Here is a 23,329-nt window from a genome sequence, read left to right as displayed (position 1 = left end):
GTCTAATGTGGCATCTGATGGGCCTTCAGATTCTGGGAAGGCCATTCCTGGGAAAGCCACAGTGTCCTGCAACAGCAGGAAGAATGAAAGAATGACAAGCCAGGCAAGCTTCACCTTGGATAGAGAGTCTCTTGCTTCTAGCTCATTTCTGCTGCTAGGCTGCCCTGGTCTGACAAATGGCCTTGTTTGAAGCCCCGATTCCTGATACTCACTGGGCCTGGGTGACTCCTTGGCTTACTCCTATTCTTTAGGCTCAGCTTCTGGTGGTTCCCATGGGGCCACTGTTTTCATCACCATCATTCTTTGTCCAGCCTCACCTCCATTGAGGTGAATTGGTGTTGGTCGGGTGGAAGGAGTCCAGGTGGTTGAGCCTGCAACCCTACATCCTGGTCAGAACTCTGCCACTAACTGCTCACAAGACTTGCCAAAGGCCACTTACACAAAGTAAGCAGGCATTTACTAAATACTTGCATTATTTGTCTGGGTTCTGCAGAGAAACAAAGCCAACTAGAAAGAGATTTACTATAAAGATTGGCTCACAAGATATGCAGGCTGAGAAGTCTATGATCTGCAGTTATTAAGCTGGAGACCCTGGGGATCTGATGGTGTGGTTCCAGTCTGATTCTGAAGGCCTGAGAACTGGGTGAGTTGATGGTGTAAATTCAAGCCTGAGTCTCAGTATGAAGGCAAGAGAAGACTTATGTCCCAGCTTGAAGACAGTCAGGCAGAAAAAGAGAATTCTTTCTTACTCAGCTTTATTTTTTTTTAAATTCAGAACTTCAGTGGATTGGATGAAACGGATCCAACCTGCTTTACTGAGTCTACCAATTAATTCAAACATTAATGCCATTCAGAGACCCTCCCAGACACACCCAGAGTAATGTTTAACCAAAGAGCTAGGCTCCCTGTGGCCCAGTGAAGTTGACACATAAAATGGAAGTATCACAATCTGCTATGTGCACAGCACCATGAGCTGAACCTCTGGGGCCCCAGATTCCTCAAGTGTGATGTCTCTTGCAGTTCTAATTGTGCCAATTGAAGGCAAAGCCAACCAAATAAAACCTATTTCCTTTGAGGAGCAGGAACAGAAACATTCTCTCAGAATAAAAACAGGAACTAGAAGGTCAATATTGAGAGTGGAGAGTCTGTTTCCCTCTGAAAGATCGCTTGAGAGAGTTAACGATGGGTCTTCATCTTCCCTTCTGTCCTTAGTGTTCTTCTAGGTTCTATATGGTGATGGAAGAAGCAGCTGACTGGACTAGAGAGAGGAACTTCTGGGTGTTGGAGCCCAGGAGCAGAGTTGCATTCTGGGAAAACTTCAGCCACAGAAGCGGCATCTGGAAACTGAGGAGTCGGCATCTGGAAACTGAGGAGTCAGCACCCTTAGGGAGTGGAAAAGGGGTTGGGGAGGCTGGGGACAGAATGCTTGTACACCTCTGCAGTTCAGCTACATGCCTCTAGGCCATCTAACTGAGCATGCTAACTTAGCACCCTCTTCTCAAGTCTAGGCGGGAAGAAGGGAAGTGGGTACAAACACAGATAAGCTTCCAGTAAGGACAAGAGCCCGTGAACAACACCATGGGTCACTCCAGCTTGGTACGTCATAACCAAGTCTCACTAGTCTCAGAGCCTGCACTTTCCACGCCAGCAGGCACGTCCCTCGACCCAGGGTTTTGATCCTTGCCTGCACTTCTTACTGAGATGTCAGCGGCTGCAGGTGCCCACTGCCGGAGCTTCCGTCCGACCCATAAGTGTCCTAGCAGGCCTCTCCCTAAAATGCTTTTGGTATTTTCCTCAAGGGCTACCACATTTGGAAGAATTTAGTCCACTGATTACATTTATTTTGTAGGTATTAAGTTGGTGCAAAAGTAATTGAGGTTAAAAGTAATAGCAAAAATTAAAAGTAATAGCAAAAACCTCAACTACTTTTGCACCAACCTAATATTTATTTACTACTTATCTAGTCATGGTAAATAAGTCAGTCACGCATTTCTCCATTTTTATTACTCAAAGATGATCCAGCTCAGAGGCAGTCTGTCTTTCCCTCTTGGCTATCCCTGTAGTGTTCTTTGTGCCAAAATGACTTCTCAACTGCTCTTACTTTTTCTTTTCATACTAAATGTCAGAAAAGCTTTAGAATTAGACTGAGCTATTATTTGATGTCATATCCAAAATAGCTATTTCTCTATTCTCTAATAAATGGGAATGAATGGATGATTTTCAAAGAAATTCTTATCAAAATAGACTCAGAGATCTTCCAAAAACCAAGCCATGGAAAAAGTGGATAATGCTACCACAAGCTTCCAAGGCCCAGGTCATTTAACAAGTTGCTCATTTTAAACCTTTAAGGGAGAGATGATTTTGTTGCTATTTAACTCATCCAGAGCTTAAAGGAAAAATTCTCCTACCTATTTTAGGAAGCCAACATATCATTGGTACCAAAACCTCATAGAGATAACACTTATGTACCACACACTATGCACAAGCATTGTTCCCCCACCAGACACACACACACAAACACTGCACGAATACAAACATCCACATAATTCATGCACACATCACACATACCACACTCTACCCAAATACAAATGTGCCTCACATACATATACACACAACACATATACCACACCACACAGATTCACCTTATATCCACACCACCCACACCCCAACACACATGCACTGCACAGATACAAACATACTGCACACACACAGCCCATGCCACACACCTATACCCATCATACACACACACATACACACATATCTCAGGGTAATCTTCCTTTTAAATACAATGTAAAAGCTCTAATAAAGATATTAGGAAATAGCCAGGCATGGTGGCTCATGCCTATAATCCCAGCTCTTTGGGAGGCTGAGGCAGGCAGATCACTTGAGGTCAGGAGTTTGAGACCAGCCTGGCCAACATGGTGAAACCTTGTCTCTACTAAAATTACAAAAATTAGCCAGGCATGGTGGCACACGCCTGTAGTCCCAGCTACACCAGAGGCTGAGGCACAAGAATCACTTGAACCCGGGAGGTGGAGGTTGCAGTGAGCCGAGATCATACCACTGCAGTCCAGCCTGGGTGACAGAGCGAGCTATCTCAAAAAAAAAAAAAAAAAAAAAGAAAAAAAAAGGAAACTAGCAAATAGAATTCAGTAGTCCATTTTAAAATACCAAAGTGGGACTCATATCAGCTGGATTCAATTTTAGGAAATCTATTACTATAATTAACCCTGTTAATAGTCAAAGGAGAAAAGTCATGATTACTTTCAAAGGTATAGAAAATAAATGTAACAAATTTCAGTGTTCATTCACGTAAAAAAAAAAAATAAGAGCTAACATTTATTTTTCCCTTATTATGTATTGGGCACTATCTGATATGCTTTGTGTGCGTTTTCTTATTTAGTCCTCAACCATCACACAATGAGGGAGGTACTACCTTTCCCGTTCAGTCTGTAGATAAGGACACTAAAGCCTAGCAAGGTTAAGAGTCTTGCCTCAGGTCACATATTAGGAAGTGGGTTGCATACAGCTAGTAAGTGGCATGTTCTTATGTTCTTAATGACTGTGTCAAAATAGGAATATAGGAATACTTCCATAATACAATAGACAGATGTACCCTAAATCATAAACCAACATCACAGTTGACAGACAAACAATGGAAAGGTTTCTGCTTAAATCAGGAATAAGACAAGCATGTTCACTATTACTGCTATTAACTAACATTTTTTCTGGAAAAACTTTATAATTAGATAAGATAACCAATAAAAGATATAAATATTGTAAGAGAGGGAACAAAATTATAGTTACTGCAGATGATGTGACAATAAACTTGAAATCCCAAGAGAAACAACTGCAAAGCCATTAGAAACAATGTAATTCAAGGAAGTAACCAGTTACCTATTTAATATTTTAAAAACCCATAATTTTCCTGCATACTGAACAACAATCAGGTAGAAAATTAAACTGGAAGAAAAGATCTTATTCCTAGTAGTAATTTAAAAACACTTCAGGCCGGGCATGGTGGCTCACTCCTGTAATCCCAGCACTTTGGGAGGCCAAGGAAGGTGGATCACCTAAGGTCAGGAGTTTGAGACCAGCTGGGCCAACATAGCAAAACCCCAACTCTACCAAAAATACAAAAATTAGCCAGGCATGGTGGCACACACCTGTAGCCCCAGCTACTTGGGAGGCTGATGCAAGAGAATCACTTGAATCCAAGAGGCAGAGGTTGCAGTGAGCTGAGATCACGCCACTGCACTCCAGCCTGAGTGACAGAGGGAGTGTGTGTGTTTCAAAACACACACAGACACACACACACACACTTAAGAATAAGTTAACAAAACTATATAACCTGTGCTATATGACGAAAAAAGGAATAATATTGAGAGACATAAAAGATTTGAATTCATAGAGAGGTCCATTTTTTGAGTAGAAAAAATATATGAAGTGCCAGTTCTCTCCTCATTATAAATTTAATGCCATTCTATCAAAATATTTGCAGAAATTTTGTAAAGAACTTGCCAAAATTTAGACTTAATCTAGAGGAATAAACTTCTGAGAACAGTCAGGAAAACTATGGAAAGTAAGGGAGGGAAAAAAACCACACAGGATATTAGGCTGTATTACAAAGTTACAGTAACTCTAACACTGGTTCCAGCTTAGCAGGAGACTGGCAGGACAATGAAACAGAATAGGGTGGCCTAGAACTGGACCTCCAAGCTTCTGGCAATTTACACAGAAAGCAGGATATGATACAAGTGTTATTTCCAATATATGGGGAAAATGCATCAATAAACAGCCTGTGACAACCATGTGATCACCATTTCGAAAAATAAGAATACCGGATTGTCACCTGACCCTTATACTAAAATACATATCAATGGGATAAAAAAATTAAATGTATGAATGAAGCCATAATTGTATTAGAAGAAAACATTGGCATCTATTTCTATAATTTGGGGGTGGATAAGGTCTTTCTAAGAATGAAAATTCCTGGTTTCTGAAAAGAGAAAGGTAACCACATAAAATAATAAGCTTCCAGCCTGGCCAATATGGAAACCTCATCTCTACTAAAAACATGAAAATTAGTTGGGTATGGTGCTGCATGCCTATAATCCCAGCTACTCAGGAGGCTGAGGCACGAAAATCACTTGAATCCAGAGGTGGAAGTTGCAGTGAGCTGAGATCTCATCACTGCACTCCATCCTGGGCAACAGAGTGAGACCCTGTCTCAATAATAATAATAATAATAATAAGCTTCTATGTAGCAAGAACAGAAATAAAGGACAAATTGAGAGGAAAGTACAATATATATAATAAGCAAAGAGTTTATAGATTCCTCTAGTAAAGAAAAAGCCCTTATAAATCAATAAGAAAAAGATGAATAGTACAACAGAAAAATTGGGCAAAGGACATTAGAGGCAAATCACAAAAGAAATTAGTGAAGCAAGTGAAAAATTCTTCATGTTTTTTCCTTTTTTTTAGTTCTTTGTAGTAGTCAGTACAGCAAGTGAAAATTTGTTCTATTTCACTAATAAAAAATACAAAATAAAATAACAATGAGTTATAAATTTTGCCTATCAGATTAGAAAATAATAGAAAATTTATAATATCCAGTGTCCAAGAGAAACTGGTACTCTCATAAATTGTTGATGAGAATATACATTGGCATAATGTTTTTGAAGAAAATGGCAGCATCTATTAAATGTTTAAAGCCTTTATCCTTTGAAAGATGTTATGAGTTAAACTGTGTCCCTTCCTTCCCCTACTTCACCTGCTCCCCACACAGAAAAGATATGTTGAAGTTCTAACTCCCAGTTCTGAGAATGTGACTTTATTTGGAAATAAGGTCATTGTGGATGTAATTAGTTCAGCTGATAGTGGAGTGGGGTTGGTCCCTAATCCAATGTGACTGGTGACCTTATAAGAAGATGGCCATGTGGAAACAGAGACACACAGGAAGAGACATCATGTGATGTAGAAGGCAGGGACTAGAGTTACACAGCTGCAAACTGAGATTGCCAGCAAACCACCAGAGGCTAGGAAGAAGCACATAAGAATTTCCCCACAGGTTTCAGAGGGAGTATGGCCCTGCTGACACCTCTATTTTGGACTTCTAGCCTCCATAACTGTGAGATAATGCATTTCCATAGTTTTGAACTCCCCTGGTTGTGGTATTTATATAACAGCTCTAAGTGCAAGTTAAAGGTCAAATTCCATATCTATATTAGTCTATTTTCATACTGCTATGAAGAAATCCCCAAGGCTGGGTAGTTTATAAAAAAGAGAGATTTAATGGACTCACAGTTCCACATGGTTGGGGAGGCCTCACAGTCATGATGGAAGGTGAAGGAGGAGCAAAGTCACGTCTTACATGGTTGCAGGCAAGAGAGCAGGTGCAGGGGAGCTCCCCTTCATAAAATCATCAGATCTCGTGAGACTTCTTCATTATCATGAGAACAGCACGGGAAAACCTGCCTCCGTGATTCAATTACCTCCCACAGGGTCCCTCCCATGACACTTGGGGATTATGGGAGCTACAATTCAAGATGAGATTTGAGTGGGGACACAGCAAAATCATATCAACATCTAAGAATTTATTCTACCCAAATATTCACTCAATTATACATATTCAAAGATGTTCACTTCACTATTGATTTTAATGTTGAAAAATTAAATACTATCTAAATATTCATCAGCAGAGAACTGTTTCAATACTTACGGGATATCCTTGTGATGGTTAATACTGAGTGTCAACTTGATAGGATTGAAGGATACAAAGTATTGATCCTGGGTATATCTGTCAGGGTGATTCCAAAAGAGAGAAACATTTCAGTCTGTGGGCTGGGGAAGGCAGATCCACTCTTAATCTGGCAGGCACAATCTAATCAGCTGTCAGCAAATATAAAGCAGGCAGTAAAACGTGAAAAAGACAGACTGGCCTAGCCTCCCGGCCTACATCTTTTTCCTGTACTGGATGCTTCCTGCCCTCAAACATCAGATTCCAAGTTCTTCAGTTTTGGGACTCAAACTGGTTCGCCTTGCTCCTCAGCTTGCAGACAGCCTATTGTGGGACCTTGTGATCTTATAAGTTAGTAAACTCCTTTTGATATATCTATATCTATATCATCTGTATCTATATCTATATCTATATCTATATATCTATATCTATATCTATATCTCTATTAGTTCTGTCCCTCTAGAGAAATGTGACTAATACAATCCTTAATAGAATACTAAGGTGTGGTTAAAAAAGCAATGAAATAACTAAAAATGGACTAATTCATGAGACATTCAAGATAAATTAGTAAGTTCAGAGATCAAGTTGTAAGGTACAGATAGATCTTAAATTTGTGTTTTTAAAAATTCATAATAACATGCTAGTATGTAAACATAAAAAGCATTGATGTACTTTTCATAAGTAGTTATTTGGGGTTGGGGGATGGCGAGAAAATAAAGAACTTTTCTGTATTATATACATATATATTTATAAGATTTGACTATATTTTTAAAATTGGCATGCATTAGTTTTGTCATCAGAAAAGTAAAATCTTTCTTGTTTAATTTTGAGATGGGGTCTTTCTGTGTCACCCAGATTAGAGTGTAGTGGTGAAATCATAGCTTACTGCAGCCTTGCACTCCTGGGCACAAGTGATCTTCCTACCTCAGCCTCTTGAGTAGCTGGGACTGCAGGCATGTGCTGCCACACCCAGCTAATTTTCTTATTTTTTGTAGGGATAGGGTCTTGCTTATTGCTAAGTCTGGTCTCAAATTCCTGGTCTCAGATGATCCCCCCTACCTTGGCCTCTCAAAGTGCTGGGATTATAGGCATGAGCCACTGCACCTAGCCTAAAATCATTTTTATTATACATTCTATGAAGGGAGATTCACATCTCACCTTGCCTTCTTAGCCCATTTTGTGTTACCATAAAGAATACCACAGACTGGATAAACAATAGAAATTTATTTGGCTCACGGGTCTTGAGGCTGGGAAATCCAAGACTGAAGGATTATCTCTGGTAAGGACCTTCTTGCTGTGCCATCACATGGCAAGAGGCACCATGAGGCAAAGGGCATGCATGAGAGGCAAGAGATTGCAGACTCAAGCCCTTTTATAATTGGCATTAATGCATTTATGAGAGTGGAGTCCTTGTGACATAGACACTTCCCATAAGGCCCCACCTCCCAATACTGTTGTATTGGGGATTAAATTTCTAACACATGCATTTTGGGGGACACATTCAAACCATAGCACCCTCCTTCTGAGTTTTTGAGTCAGTTTCCTTAGAATAGCCACAATAATTTCTTAACTTTCCAGAATTCATCCTTCTGACAATCTCTCTATCCAGAAAGTTGGCAAGAACAAGGAAATTCAGCAGGACACATAAAAGTCCTATTTGCTCCCTCAGAGGTACTCCCTTAGAAACTATTTACCTCTACTTTACACTCAATGTGGAGACCAGTTATTCTAATTTTTATGAATATTTTAATATTCATACTTATATTCATAGTTCTTATGAATATAGCAGTTTAAAAGAGGGAAATGGAATTGCTAGTGGTAGGTACACTGACAACAGAAAAGAATGTTTTCAGAAAAATTATAGATATAAAAAAACTAACATTGCAAACCAGCCTGGGCAACAGAGCAAGAGACCCTGTCTCTACAAAAAAATTTGTTTTAATTAGCTGGGCAAGATGATGCATGCCTGTAGTCCTTGTTACTTGTGGGGTGGAGGCAGGAGGATTGCTTGAGCCCAGAACTCGGAGGCTGCAGGGAGCTGTGATTGTGCCACTGCACTCTAGCCTGGAGACCTTGTCTTTAAAAAACAAAACAAAACAAACAAACAAAAAACCATTACAAGGACTTACATGTATATAAGTCTGGATCATTTAATAGAATAAACATCTTACATGTCTCAACAACCTCTGAGGTGATTTTTCTATGTAATAAACTATCATTTTTTATAACTTGGTGAAGACAATTTTAAATTGTGTCTATTGTTTAAGAGCTCAGGGAAGAGTATGATATGTTTAATTTAGATTTCCATTTGAAATGGTTAAAATCAAAAGTCTGGAGCTTAAAGGAAAAACGCTCAGTTATCTGAGAAATTTTACTGCCTGGAAAGACTCATTATCCAAAAATTCTGGATAACCAGGATTTTTCTTCTCTCTTCTTTTCTTCCTAGAGCATTTAATCAAGGCCACCCACAGTCTAGAGATTTTAGAAATTCCCAGTTGAGTAATTTACTCACTAGCAAAGTGAACCGGGAGGAGAATGAGTCTGGGAATATGGGGTGCTAGGTGCGGCTCCATTTGCAGCCCCTCTTCTGAGATAGGATAAACAGTGAGGGGGCAGCAGGGGTGGGGGCTTCACACTGGCATTTCTCTACCCTTTCTCAAACTTCCTTCCCTTAGCTAAGCTCAAAAATGGTTGATTAGGCTGTAAAATAAATAATGCTTATTAAGCCTAATTACATGTAGCAAAAAAAAAAAAAAACAATTATGCAAGTCATTAAAAGAGTCAGATCAACTTTGCTGTAAGTATTTCTTACTTTAGAAATGGCTCTGCAGTTTAAGTTTTCTCAGCTTTCAGAACTCATTGTTTTCTAGCAAGCTAGGCTGCTTTAACCACCTCCCATTAGGGAGGAGAGGAAGGGAGAGGAGGGAAGAGGAAAAGAGATACATAACACTTACACACATACTTAAACACACACACACACACACATACACACAGAGAGAGAGAGAGACAGAGAGAGAGACAGAATTGTCCATGAGAACATTTTAAAAATCAGGATAGATCTATACAAAGTAGGGCTATGGCAGCATGGTTGCAATCACTGTACTTAGGAGAAAATGTATGTGCTACATTCACCAATTTCCCCTTGTTCTATAACTAGAGCTAAGATTTAAGTTAAGCTGAGATTTAATGTGCAATTCACTTTTTGTTTTCTTTCTCTCTCCTCTTTTAAAAAAGCTGGTAACCAACATTAAAGACATTGTGGTTGGTATCTTTATAACTAAAATATAGCTTCATTTCTGCTCATGGAAATATGTAGTCAATTAGCCATAATGTGGTCCAGACTCCCTTTGATATTCTAAAATAAAAACATTCCAAGTTATTTACTTGAGAACAGTTGTTTCTAAGCACGCCCAGAAGCTGCTGTTTTTAATAATACTGCTTTTAATGGGTGTGGGGCATTCTGACTGAAAGGGGGTAGGGAATGTGTAGCTCAAAGTTCTGAACTATAATCACTGGATTTTTGGAATAATAACCATGAGGGGTTATATTTAGATTCAACTATTATTGAAGTTCATTCACAGACATTTAACAATTCTTGTACTCCTTTCTCTTTTCAGGCAAGTTGAAGGGGGAGTGAGGAGTAACCAGGGAAAAGAAGCAGATGAGGACACCATTTACAAGGATGCCTTGCCCTGGGAATCCTCCCCACAGGAGTAAGAAGGGAGCTACCCTTTACATAGCATGTCTGAAGAGTAGTTCCCAAATACTTGTTCTTGGACATGGCAGAGCTGGATGCCCAAGAATCTCCTGGGAAACATTAATTACAAAAACCAAGCAAAACAGAACCCCTGGCTCCACATTGATTTGGAGGGGGTAAGATGGGATGCACCAAGGGTGTGGGTGGTAACCACTGATATGGAAAGCATTGGTTTGCATTGGTAGTTAGATCATTTGGGCTTTCTGGCAATTCCCTGTTGTGTGACCTCAAGCAAATCAATCAATTCCTCTGAGCTTCACGTTGATTATTTAGAAAGTGATGATGCTATCAATAAGTCCCACATTAAAGAGTTATCATGAGAATCAAATGAGATTAGGTATGCAAAAGCACTTATCAATCTGTGAGTTGCCCTCCAATTTTGGCTAAGCTTAGATATTTCAATCCTAGCAATATTTGTGCTAAGTGGTGTGGGAGATTAAAAAAAGAATCAGAATCTAGTTTGGGAGAAGTTTTCAACCTAACTGGAGAGAAAAGGTATAAATGAAATGGTATGCATACTAAGCCACTAAAAAGCATTTTCAGTGTGCACCATGGGCTCTGCACTAGGGTAGATTATGTGGGTGATTGAGAAGTATAGTATACAACATGGATACTCTTCCGAAAGGGCTCCCAGTTTTGGTGGAGAAAAGAGACTCCTCTATAACAGCAAATAACAAAAAGATAATATAATCAAAGTAACTGCTAAATGTTATGGTACAGCCTCTAAAAGGTTACTAAGGGAAGTTCTGAAGAAAGAACAATAGGAATTGCTGTAGTCCAGGAAAGGAGAGAACTTTAGCTGGGTCTAGAAGTTAAAACAGCAAAAGGAACAGAAATAGGCTCATTTGTCAGGGGAACAGCAAAAGCCAAGCATAGAGGCAGGAATGATCAGGGTGTATGCAGTACCAGAAAGGAGATCAAACTGGCTAGAATGGTGGGACAGATTACAGAGGGCCTTAAAAGCTCAGCTGAGAAGTTTGTACTTGATACATCAATGCATATTTTGTATGTTTGTTGCTAGAATTCCAGACAGTAGACTGTTTATACACTTACCCTTGAAACTCTAGAATTGTGTTGTCCAATATGACAGCAACTAGCCACTGTGGCTATGAAGCACTTGAAATGTGGCTAGTCTGAACTGAGATGTGCTATAAGTATAAAACATATACTAGATTTCAAAGATTTAGTGCAAAAAAAATAAAATATTTACATTATTTGTTGAAATGATAGTATTTTGATATATTGAGCTAAATTTTAGATATTATTAAAATTAATTTATCTGTTTCTTTTCCTTTTTAAAATAAGGCTACTAAAAACTTAAAGTTACACAAGGGGCTTGCATTACATTTCTTTCAACAGTACTGTTCTAGAATGTCAAGATGGGTATTAAAGAATTTTATTTGCACAAGGAGCCTGGGAGAAAGAAACAGATAGACATTTAGGTAGATAGCTATGAAGATGCCTAGGAGGCCAGAATTGACAGTATTGTATATTGTATCCCCCTCACCACACACAGACACACACCTGGGATATACATTGAAGTCAAGGCAGTGGAACCTGGTCCTGGGCCAATGAGTAAAGACTGATATAAAGAGTTATTTTTGTGTGCAATACTGAGGGATATCCTTTCAAGAGAAGAGCCACTAAGAAACTGAGAGAGCAAGTAATGTATAAGAACTGTAACAGGATTCATGTTTAAGCACCAGAGCAATAAAAGTCATAAATCTGAATGAGAGACAGAGACCTGTCCCACTTCAGAAGAACATCACTAGTGGCTCCATGGGCCGCACGCTTTACCACTGGGTAGGGCCAGAGGAGCAGAACAGCCACGGCCAGAAGAAAAAGGGGGTAGAAATGGCTCCAGCTACTAGGCAGCTGAGTGGAGACCAGTAGTTCTGACAAAAGAAGAGCAACCTTCTCCAAGGAGAACAATGCGCCCACAAGAGACTTAGCCAGGAGGTTTCCTGGCTAAGAGGAAAAAGTGTTTGGGCTTAGAGTCAAAAGTGATTTCTATTGTTACCCACACATTTTGAGAAAAGTATATATTTCCTTATATCAGAGGGAAAGTTTTGTTTTCTGTAATATGACTAGGCTCTAAAGAGAATATATTACGTTAATGAAGAGGTTTTTTTCCCCCTGAGCATTGTGATGAACACGTTTAAGTAAATTTGGGTAGAATCTACACCCTACTCCCTTCCCAGCTTCCTTTCAACCACCCCACATCCTCATCCAGGCTCTGGATGTTAGTTGGCACTAAGGTTTCAGAGAGAGAGAAAAATTATTATGTTTAATCAAGTGAGAAAAATTTGGAGGGGACCGTGTGTAGAGAGGAAGGACAGCAGAGGGAAGGAAGGGCTGGGAAGACGGGAGAAGGCTTCTTATTCTGTGATGTGATCCTTTTCTTGTAACTTCACCAAAGCTAAAGTTAATTCTACTAAACTCACCCAAATTTGGCATGAGTGGATTGCTTGGAAAAACCAGCGAAGAGACTGAGTGTTGGCTCTGGGGTAATCTGGGGAGAAATATACAGCATATCCAAAGACCAAGCCTGACCTCAAAATATAAATCACTTGTGTTCCATCTCATATTAGGGAGACAGAGAAATATTTTTAAAAGAAGGAATTAAAAATATAGAATTGGAGTTTAGAGATATAAAACTTGTACTCAGAAATAGCATGTGGGGGAACTGGCCCTATTGACCCTGCCCCTGTGTTCTGGTCAACAGGGTTTAAAGGGAGTCTCTGACTCTACAGGCTGTGCTGTTTTAAAGAACTGCTTGTCTCTCCAGGAAGGAGTGCTGAGCTTTTCCAAAGCTCTTTATCTCATCCTCTTAGAAAATTGTCTTTCAGTTTTAGTAGAGCCTTAGTTGCCTCCAAGGCCAAAATGTTGAAAGACTGAGAAGTAAAAGATGCTGGGTCTCCAGACTTAAGCATTAGAGCTGCTTCAGATCCAAAAGTTGGGGGAAGAGGAGGAGGCTGGAATGGTCATGGGAGGGAGCCAGGGAAACAGGGAGGGGTGGGATCATGACACTTGCTTTCCTGTTCTCCTACTCATCTGTTAGTATTAGAATGAGTAGGCTTCTGGAATTCAGCTGAACATTGAGGTTTTTTTTTCCTGTTTCTTTTTGGGCTCCATGTGTTAAATGAGGCTTCCCACATAGAGCTCCTCAGACTTTGAGCCTGCTCCCCAGCTGGCAGTGTGTGTTTCTGCCTGGCATTGGGGAAGGAGTGAGCAGGAAGAGGCACCTCAGTAAAGGGGAGAGATTCTCAAGAGAGGATCTGATGTGTCTTCAATGAAGCTTTCTCTGTCTGAGTTGACCAGCAAAGCTGTATTTACTCCAGCAAGAATCACCTTAGCAACCAGCATAGCCAACGGAATCTATGGATGTGTATATAAATATGAATTCTGTATGTACATGTGTGCATATACAGATAATGCTGTGTGTACCTTTTTTCATGTGCTTGGCCATATTCATTTTCACACTAAAGAAGAACCCATCAGTCTGACATAATGAGATTTTCTCAGGCGATTTGCTTATATTGTAACCATGCTGTCAATCCTTTTATGGTACTTTGGGTAACATTGAAAATATGCTGAATACTGTATTTCACAATATGGTACTGTAGTCAGTGTAGGGGAGTGGAGGGAGGGAGATCTCTGCTGGCCAGCTATATTTTCCATTTTCACAGAGCATCAGATCTTCTGGGCTCATCATGGACCTGGGGCCTGGTCCTCAGCTCATTAGGTCAGCCAGATACAGTTCTCCTATGAGTGATCAAGTTCTAGGATTCCCAATCATCAGACTTATTAGCTATTTTTAAATAACAAAAGAGTACAACACAAATTCTTTCCAGAAGGAAGAAAAGCGAGAAGTAACATAATTCCAGGAAATTACTTGATAAGCACAGAAAGTCAGGATAAAAGGAGGTGAGTTATCCTAAGAAATACTGGTGCTTTGCTGTAACAACCATCTTTTTGCTAAAAGATGCCAGCCAAATGACCAGAAACATCTATATTGGGGTATGTTTTTGTCCCTGGTTAGTACAGGGACATACCAAGGCAAATGCTCACTTTAGAGCTTTTCTTTCTTAGATTATAAGCCCTTTCTACCCCAATCTTAGACAAAGTTAATCTGCTTCTGAGAGAAGAGTCGAAACAAAAAACATCTGTCCCTGGAGAAGGGCAGGAAACCTGGTCAAGCCCAGTATCCTGTAGTGACACAAACAACATATCTGCTCTCATTGGAAGTGAGGCAGGAAACCCTCTCCTGCCCAAGAATCCATACAGGTACAAGGCAGAAAATGGCTTCCATGGATGTGGGAGGGGCAGCAATGCCAAGCAAGTTTCACCCTCAAGGCCCAGGCACACAGAACCTAAGACTGAGGCTGAACTATGATAATAAAAAAGCCTTCCTTGCCCCAACCAAGAGCCTTGCACTGAGTAACAAGCCACTGCAGCCTTATCACTGAGGCAGAAGCAAGAGCATGGAGAGATGCCCCCATCCCCACCTATAGCACAAGAATACAAAGTCCAAAGAGAGATGAGAGTGGAACAGGGACACTGAGAACACTCCTCCAGTGCTCCAGGCCCCACACTAGGAACAAGATAATAGCAGCTGATTATTTAAATTCTTTGGTGCACTAAAGATCATTGCAGCAAAAACAAAACCCAAACCCAGCTCAACTACTGAAAAATTTGACAGAACTTCCCACATGAATAGCTGAACTGAGGAAAGACTTCATTTCCAAGAGTAACTACTATTTACATCAGTCTCTACTATTCCTTTATCAGAGGGTCCAACATTCAGTAAAAAATTATGAAACACGCATACATACAAACACCAGAAAAAAGACAACCCATTGTCCAAAGACAAAGCAATCAACAGAACCAGATCCGAGGTGACCCAAATATTGGAATAATCAGGGAGTTGACTTTGAAATAATTATGAGTGTGGTATTATGGGATCTAGTGGAATGGATAAACAAGAGGCATAAACACTAGCTGGGCATAGCGGCATGCACCTATAGTCCCTGCTACTCGGAAGGCTGAGACAGGAGTATCGCTTGAACCTGGGAGGCAGAGGCTGCAGTGAGCAGAGATGGTGCCATTGCATTCCAGCCTGGATGACAGAATGAGAACCTGTCTCAAAAATAAATAAATACATAAATAAAAATAAGCAAATAAAGAAATAAAAGACAAGAGGCATAAACATATACACAGCCTTATCAGCAAATTGGATACAGTAGAAGAAAGAGTCAACAAACCTAAAGATAGGTGGATAAAAATGATGTAAAGTGAAATACAAATGAAAAAAAAGAATGAGGGAGATAAACAGAATATAACAACCAAATGCTGTAGGACAACATCAAAGAGTCTAATATACATATAGTTATAGAAGAAGTAAAGAAGAGAAATTTGAAGAGATAATAGCTGAGAATTTCCAAATTTGATGGGAAAAAAACAAATCACAAATCCAAACTCAGAGAAATAACCTGATTACAGATTGTAGGAGGTTATAAACCTTGACAGTAACCGAAAGGGAAAAAAAGAAACCTTACAAACACAGGAACAGGATGATAATGGCAATAAACTTCTCATGAGAAACAATGCAAGAAAAAAGAAAGTACAGCAATATCCTTAAAATATTGAAAGACAAAAAATTATCAACTCAGAATATAATACCTGGTTAAAAAGATCTCGAAAATTAAATCAAATCTATTTTAGCCACACAAAGTCTCAGAGAATTCATTTAGCAAACCTGAAATACAAGACATTAAAGGAAGTTCTTTAGGCAGGGGTACGATACTGGAGGGAAATTTAGATCTACGCAAAATAATGAAGAGTTCCAGAATGGTAAGTGACGGTGAACAGATTACAAGTCTACCTCTGAGTTTTTGTTTTGTCATTACTATTTTGAACTTATTAAAATTAATCACAATATGGGTTATGTTATATGACTTATACTTTAACTTCTTAGCTATCTGAAAGAAACCATAGATCTTTGATAATATTTAGGAAGCATTCAAGTTTTATCAGTAACACATGTATAAGAATCTCTCAAGATAGTTTACTTAATCAAAAGTGACGAATCACATTCCTTCAAATTAATTTTATTACCTAAAATTTCATAAGGTGAACTTACCTCAGATTGTAGCAACACATGTACCTGTACACATACACAAAGATAGAAACATCTATATATGCATCATGTAAGTCCAAAGACATATAAATGGATATAAAAGATACACATATGTATTGATTCATGACTCATTTATTACTTTTTTTTTTTTAACTTTTATTTTAACCTCAGGGGTACATGTGCAGGTACATAGGTGAACTTGTGTCATGGGGTTTTGTTGTACAGATTATGTCATCACCCAGGTCTTAACCCTTATACCCATTAGTTATTTTTCCTGATCCTCTACCTCTTCCACCCTCCACCCTCTGATAGGCCCTAGAGTGTGTTGTTCCCCTCTGTGTGCCCATGTGTTCTCATCATTTAACTCCCACTTCTCAGTGAGAACATGCAGTATTTAGTTTTCTGTTCCTACATTAGTTTACTAAGGATAATGGCCTCCAGCTCCATCCATGTCCCTGTGAAGGACATTACCCCATTCTTTTTTATGGCTGCATGGTATTCCATGGTATATATGTATCACATTTTCTTTTTCTTTTTTTTCTCTTTCTTTTTATTATACTTTAAGTTTTAGGGTACATGTGCATAACGTGCAGGTTAGTTACATATGTATACATGTGCCATGTGACTCATTTATTACTTAAAGTAAGCAATTTACCTTTTACTAGGTACTATGCTAGGGTCTGGAGATAATAACCTAAATTAGGCATGATTAGTACCTAGCTTAAGGAAGCTCACGGTCTAGTGGGAGTCAAATGCAAAATAAATAAATAATATGGAACTGAATGATGTGTGCCACATTAGCCATATACATAAGACACCAAAGCTGCACAGAGAAGGGTAGAATTAATTCTCTCTAGAGGAGTTAGAGAGGACAAGTAATGGTAGAAGATCCTGCCATCACAGGAATAGATGTCTTTTCCATCACAGCAAAAAAAGTCATGTAGTGATGCGCAAAAAGATGGATTGAAGGCAAGCTACTCTCCAGGAAGTTTGTATAATGGTTCAAGTGAGAGATAATAAGTGCCAGATCTAAAGTAGTATTGGTGAGTATGTATCCTGGATAAATTTAGAATATAACAGTCAGATTTGCTGAACAATTGGATGTGGAAGGATGAGAGAGAAGAGGAATTTAGAGTGAATACTGATTTCTGGCAGGTGAGAAAATGAGTAATTATGTTACTAGCTAAGATGGAAATATATAAAGACACAAGAACAAAAGGAAGAGACATTAGCACTCAAGAGATGCAAACAAAATTTTGCAAGTTGGAAAGCAAATGGAGGAGAGAAAACTGATTGCAGAGCATAGGAGGTTATAAATCACTGAGTGGAACACTGATGAGTGGATAATCACTTGCAAATCCACAAGAACCATGGCGGTGCGAGACATGACAATGAAAAATAGAGGGACAATTATAAGAGTTGTTGGATCCTCATTCTACTCCTTTTTTCCACTTTCAAAACTCTGAACAAATGGCATAATGCCATCTCAATGGGTGATTAGAGGATTCTTTCCCAAAGAAACTGGCTGTAGGGACAAGTGCTCAACCTATTGACACTTGGAAATTCCTCAGTGAAATAGCTGGGTCCCCACCTGATCCATGTACAGCAAAGCCTACGAGTCATAAGTTTGCTGCACACAAAACACCTTCTAGTTTCACTATCTTTTTTTTTTTTTGAGACAGTCTTGCTTTGTTGCCCAGGCTGGAGGGCAGTGGTGCAATCTTGGCTCACTGCAACCTCTGCCTCCTGGGTTCAAGTGATTCCCCTGCCTCAGCCTCTAGAGTAGCTGGGACTATAGGCACGTGCCACCATGCTCAGCTAATTTTTTTTTTTTTTTTGTATTTTTAGTAGAGACAAGATTTCACCATGTTGGCCAGGATGGTCTCTATCTCTTGACCTCATGATCCACCCACCTCAGCCTCCCAAAGTGCTAGGATTACAGGCATGAGCCACTGTGCCTGGCCTTTTTGTTCTTAAATATGAACAAATAGCAAAGGGTGATCAGATATTTGCAAACAAGTTTCTAAAATGAAAAAAGTGAAAAGTAAAATAAAAGATCTTGAAATTAACTAAAAATACTTAAAAAACAGAAGATGCAATAACTTTTATGTTAACTATTAAAATTAATACAAATTCTAGCAAGACAATTGGATATAAAAGCAATATACAAAGTGAACTATTATCTGCTTCTAGAAGGTAAAATAGATGTAGTTTTCCCTATTCTCATGACCATAACTAAAAATCCTGGACATTATATATGCATAACAAACATAAGAAGGCTCTGAAGAGTGAAGGCAAGAAGACAGACTGGTTAGGAACTTCAGGACCCAGAGAGAAAACCATAGTTAGCAAGTTCCCCAGATTTGGTTTGTTTGTTTTGTTTTAGTTTTTGTTTTGTTTTGCCTCATAAGTCCCAGACTGGGTGCTAGAGAGCCTGGCATCCCAGAAATGTAAATGGGCACAGACAAAAAAAAAATTGCTGAAAAAAAGCCTGCTCTTTCTAGCCAAAGGACCAGGAAATTATAAACTTAACAGGAGAGAAAATTTAGAAAACTTATGGTTCTACTTCAGCCATACACCATAGAAAAAACTTTTGACTCCATCCCTACCCATACCAGCAAAGATAAGTGGAGCACTTAGAGTTCCACCCTCACCAGTCACCTGCTGGTGTAGCTTCAGTGAAACCCAAGCAGGGCTTTCATCCCCACCAGGTGATAATAAATAACCCCCTTCCCCCTCACACATGGCATTAGTGGAGACTATGTAGGGAGCTGTGACTTCCACTCCCACCCAGCAGTAACAAGGTAACCCTATTCTTCCTAGCCAGGAAGTTATCAGCGGAAGCCTACTGAGGAACAGGAACTCTCAACCCCAATCAACTATATTGAGGAGCCACCCCTTCTCCTTGAGTATCAACAGAGGTTGAGTGGTGAACCTAGACTTCTACCCCAACCTGGCAGAAATTAGGTGGTACCCATTCTTCTCTTTCCACAGTGATGCCACAGAGAGTTGGCTAAATCTTATTTAAGTAAGAATCAGAGTCTCATAATGTAATACTCAAAATTTCTAGATTTCTGCCAAAAATCACTCATCATACAAAGAACCAGGAAAATCTCAAATTGAATGAAAAAAAATTATGGCAACACTGAGAGGACAGAGCTATTATTATTTGACAAAGCTTTTAAAGCTTTACTGTCTCCACAAAGAAACAGAAAGCCTCATCAAGAAAATAGAAGATATAAGGAAGAACCAAATAGAGATTTTAGAACTGACAAATAGAGTAATAGAATAAAACACTCAACAGATGGGTTCAATCACAGAATGGCAGGAACAGAAGAAAAGATCAGTGAACTTGAAGTAGAACAATATAAATTACCTAATCTGGATAGCAGAGAAAAAAATAGAAAAAAATGAATAGCACCTCAGAGACCTATAGGACAAAAGACACTAATGATATTTATGTCATTAGTGTTCCAGAAGGAGAGGAGAAAGAGGACAGAGCTGGAAAGAAGAATGGCTGAAAACTCTCCAAATTTGGCAAGAGGCTTAGCCTATAGATTCAGGAAGCCGAGCAAATCCTAAACAGGATAAAGTCAAAGAAATTCACAAGGAGTCACACTTTGGGGAACTAGAGAAAGAAAAATCTTGAAAGCTATAAAAGAGAATTGACACTTTACCAAAAGGGGAAAAACAATTCCAATGACAGAGATTATGGATGCCAGAAGAAAGTGGTGCAATATTTTTCAAGTGCTGAAAGAAAGAACTGTCAACTGAGAATCCTATACCCAGTGAAAATATCATTCAGAAATAAATGGGAAATCAAAAAATATTCTCAGATGGAGGAAAACTAAAAGAAATTGGTTGGCATTGTGGCTTTGCCTGTAATCCCAGTGCTTTAGGAGGCCCAGGTTAAAAGATTGCTTGAGGCCAGGAGTTCAAGACCAGCCTGGGCAACATAGTGAGACTGTCTCTACAAAAAGAAAAATAAAAAAAGTAGCTGGGCATGGTGACATGCACCTGTAGCCCTAGCTACTTGAGAGTCTGAGGCAGGAAGACCACTTGAGCCCAGGAGTCTGAGGGTGCAGTGAGCTGTGATCACACCATTGTACTCCACTTGAATGACAGAGCAAGACCCTGTTTCTCTTTATTGTTTTAGAAAAAAATACGTACAATTTATTCATTAAGTGAGGACAAAACTTCTGTAACTCTGGCAAGTCAAGTTACATCATCAAAGTTGTTTATTTAAAAGTAGAAGTATGCATGGGCAATAGTTTTCATAAGAGTCAGAAAAATTAGGCAGGTTTTACAGTATAGAGTACCCTTTCTGAGACCCTGTTTCTATTTAAAAAAATTGTCGCAGTAGACCCTCAAAGACCAGTTCAAGGATATTCTCTAAGGAAATATTCTCTAAGGAAATAATAAAAGCAGGAATCTTGGACCATCGAGATGGAAGAAAAAAATATAGTAAGCAAAAATATGGGTAAATAAAATTGACTTTCCTTCTTCCTTTGAGTCTTCTAAATTATGTTCAAGGGTCAAAGCAAAAATTATAACATTCTCTCCTGTGTTCTTCAATGTATGTAGAGGGAGTATTTAAAACAGTTATATTACAAATGGCGAAGAGTAAAGAGCTGCAAAGGAATGTTTCTATACTCCACTCAGGGGAAATAAAAAACCTCATGGAACCAAATGAAAATAAAAATACAACAAATGAAAAAAGCTAAAACAGTACTTCAAGGGAAATTCATGGCACAAAGCATATATTAGAAAGAAGGAAAATCTCGAATCAATAATCTAAGCTTCCATGTCAAGTATGTAGAAAAGCAAAGCAAAATAAAGTCAAAGCGAGAGGAAAGAAGCTAACAATAAAAAGTAGAAAGCAATGAAATTGAAACAAAAAAGTAGACAAAATCAATGCAGCAAAGAGTTTATTCTTTGAAATGATCAATAAAAGAGATAAACCTCTAGCAAGACTGGCAAAGAAAAAAAGAAAGACACAAATTCCACTATCAAGAATGAAACAGGGGATATTTCTACAGACCCCACAGACTTCAAAGGATAAACACTCATAAAATTTAACAACTTAGATGAAATGAGCCAATTCCTTGAGAATAACCAACTATTACAACTAACCCAATATGAAGGAGATATTTTGAATTGCCCTATAAGTATTAAGTAAATTTAAATTATAATTTTTAAAATCCCAGAAAAAGAAATCTCCAGGTGTAGATGGTTCCACTGGAGAATTTCGCCTAATGTTTAAGGAAAAAGGAACAAATTATTGATACATGACAATCTGAATGAAAATCTTGAGAACTGTGCTGAGTAAAAACGCCAATCCCTAAAGGTTACATACTATATGCTTCCATTTTTAAATGACAAAATTATAGAATGAATGAATTAGTGGTTGCCAGGGATTTAGGAAGAGGTGAGGTTGGGAGTAAAATGGGTGAGGGATCCTTGTGGTAATAAAAGTGTTCTTCATCTTGAGTGTATCAATGTTAATAACAATATTGTTATTGGTTGTGATATCATAAGCTACTTTTGCAAGACGTTACCATCAGAGAAAACTGGGTAAAGGATAGGTGGAATCTCTTTGTATTATGTCTTAAGATTATATATGATTCTACAATGATCTGAAATAAAAAGTTTAATGAAAAGAAACAACAGTTAGATAAGAAAATTACCCCAAAAAAGCTGTATACAAGTGCATTAACAGTATCAAGTACCTAAGAATAACTCTAATAATAAAACAGGTGTAAAAGCCCTTTGAGATTATTTTTAAAACCTCATTAATAGTCATTAAGGAAGACTTAAATAAATGCAGAGATACCGTCCATCTTGATGGATTGTAAGACTCACGAATTGGATATCAATTCTCTGGAAATGCATCTATAGTCCATAGATTAAATGGAACCACAATAAAAATTCTAACAATTTTTTGAAACTTCATGAGCTGATTCTAACATTTATACAAAAATACAAAAGATCAAAAATAGCCAATATACTCTTGAAAAAGAACCAGCTGGGAGGAAATGCTCTTCCATATACCACAATTTATTACGAAGTTATAATAAATAAGTAATGTGGTATTTATGTAGGGATAGACACATAACCATTGGAAGAAATAGAGAGTGCAGTCGCCAATCCAGACACATATCATCATGGAATTTATTTAAAAGGGAGCTGTGCAGAGCATTGGTAAGAGAACAGCCTTTTCAACACTGGTTGTTAGGTATCTGTATTAGTTCATTTTCACATTGCTGATAAAGACATACCTGAAACTGGGAACAAAAAGAGGTTTAATTGGACTTACAGTTCCACTTGGCTGGAGAGGCCTCAGAATTATGGTAGGGGGCAAATGTCACTTCCTACATGGTGGCGGCAGGAGAAAAATGAGGAAGAAGCAAAAGTGGAAACCCCTGATAAACCCATCAGGTCTCGTAAGACTTACTAACTATCACGAGAACAGCATAGGAAAGACCAACCCATGATTCAGTTACCTTCCCCAGGGTCCCTCCTACGACATGTGGGAATTCTGGTAGATACAATTGAAGTTGATATTTGGATGGGGACACAGCCAAACCATATCAGTATCCATGTGAAAAAGTTTTAAATTGAATCCTTACCTCACATCATACACAAAAGCTAATCTCAGAACGATTGACATTGGTTGATATATGAAAGGAAAACC

General features: G+C 38.7%; 1 long non-coding RNA gene across 1 annotated transcript in view; it reads left to right on the top strand.

Moving 5' to 3' along the window:
• LOC129531592 (uncharacterized) overlaps positions 1-11,445 on the top strand; it is a 48,980-nt gene extending 37,535 nt beyond the window's left edge. The window contains exon 4 of the long non-coding RNA XR_010129808.1: positions 10,357-11,445. This is a non-coding gene — a long non-coding RNA (uncharacterized lncRNA). The remainder of the gene's footprint in view (positions 1-10,356) is intronic.
• Positions 11,446-23,329: the final 11,884 nt, after the last annotated feature.

This window comes from Gorilla gorilla, chromosome 12 (assembly GCF_029281585.2).
Source record: "Gorilla gorilla gorilla isolate KB3781 chromosome 12, NHGRI_mGorGor1-v2.1_pri, whole genome shotgun sequence".
NCBI classification, from domain to species: domain Eukaryota; kingdom Metazoa; phylum Chordata; class Mammalia; order Primates; family Hominidae; genus Gorilla; species Gorilla gorilla.
This window is presented reverse-complemented; position numbering and strand designations above follow the sequence as displayed.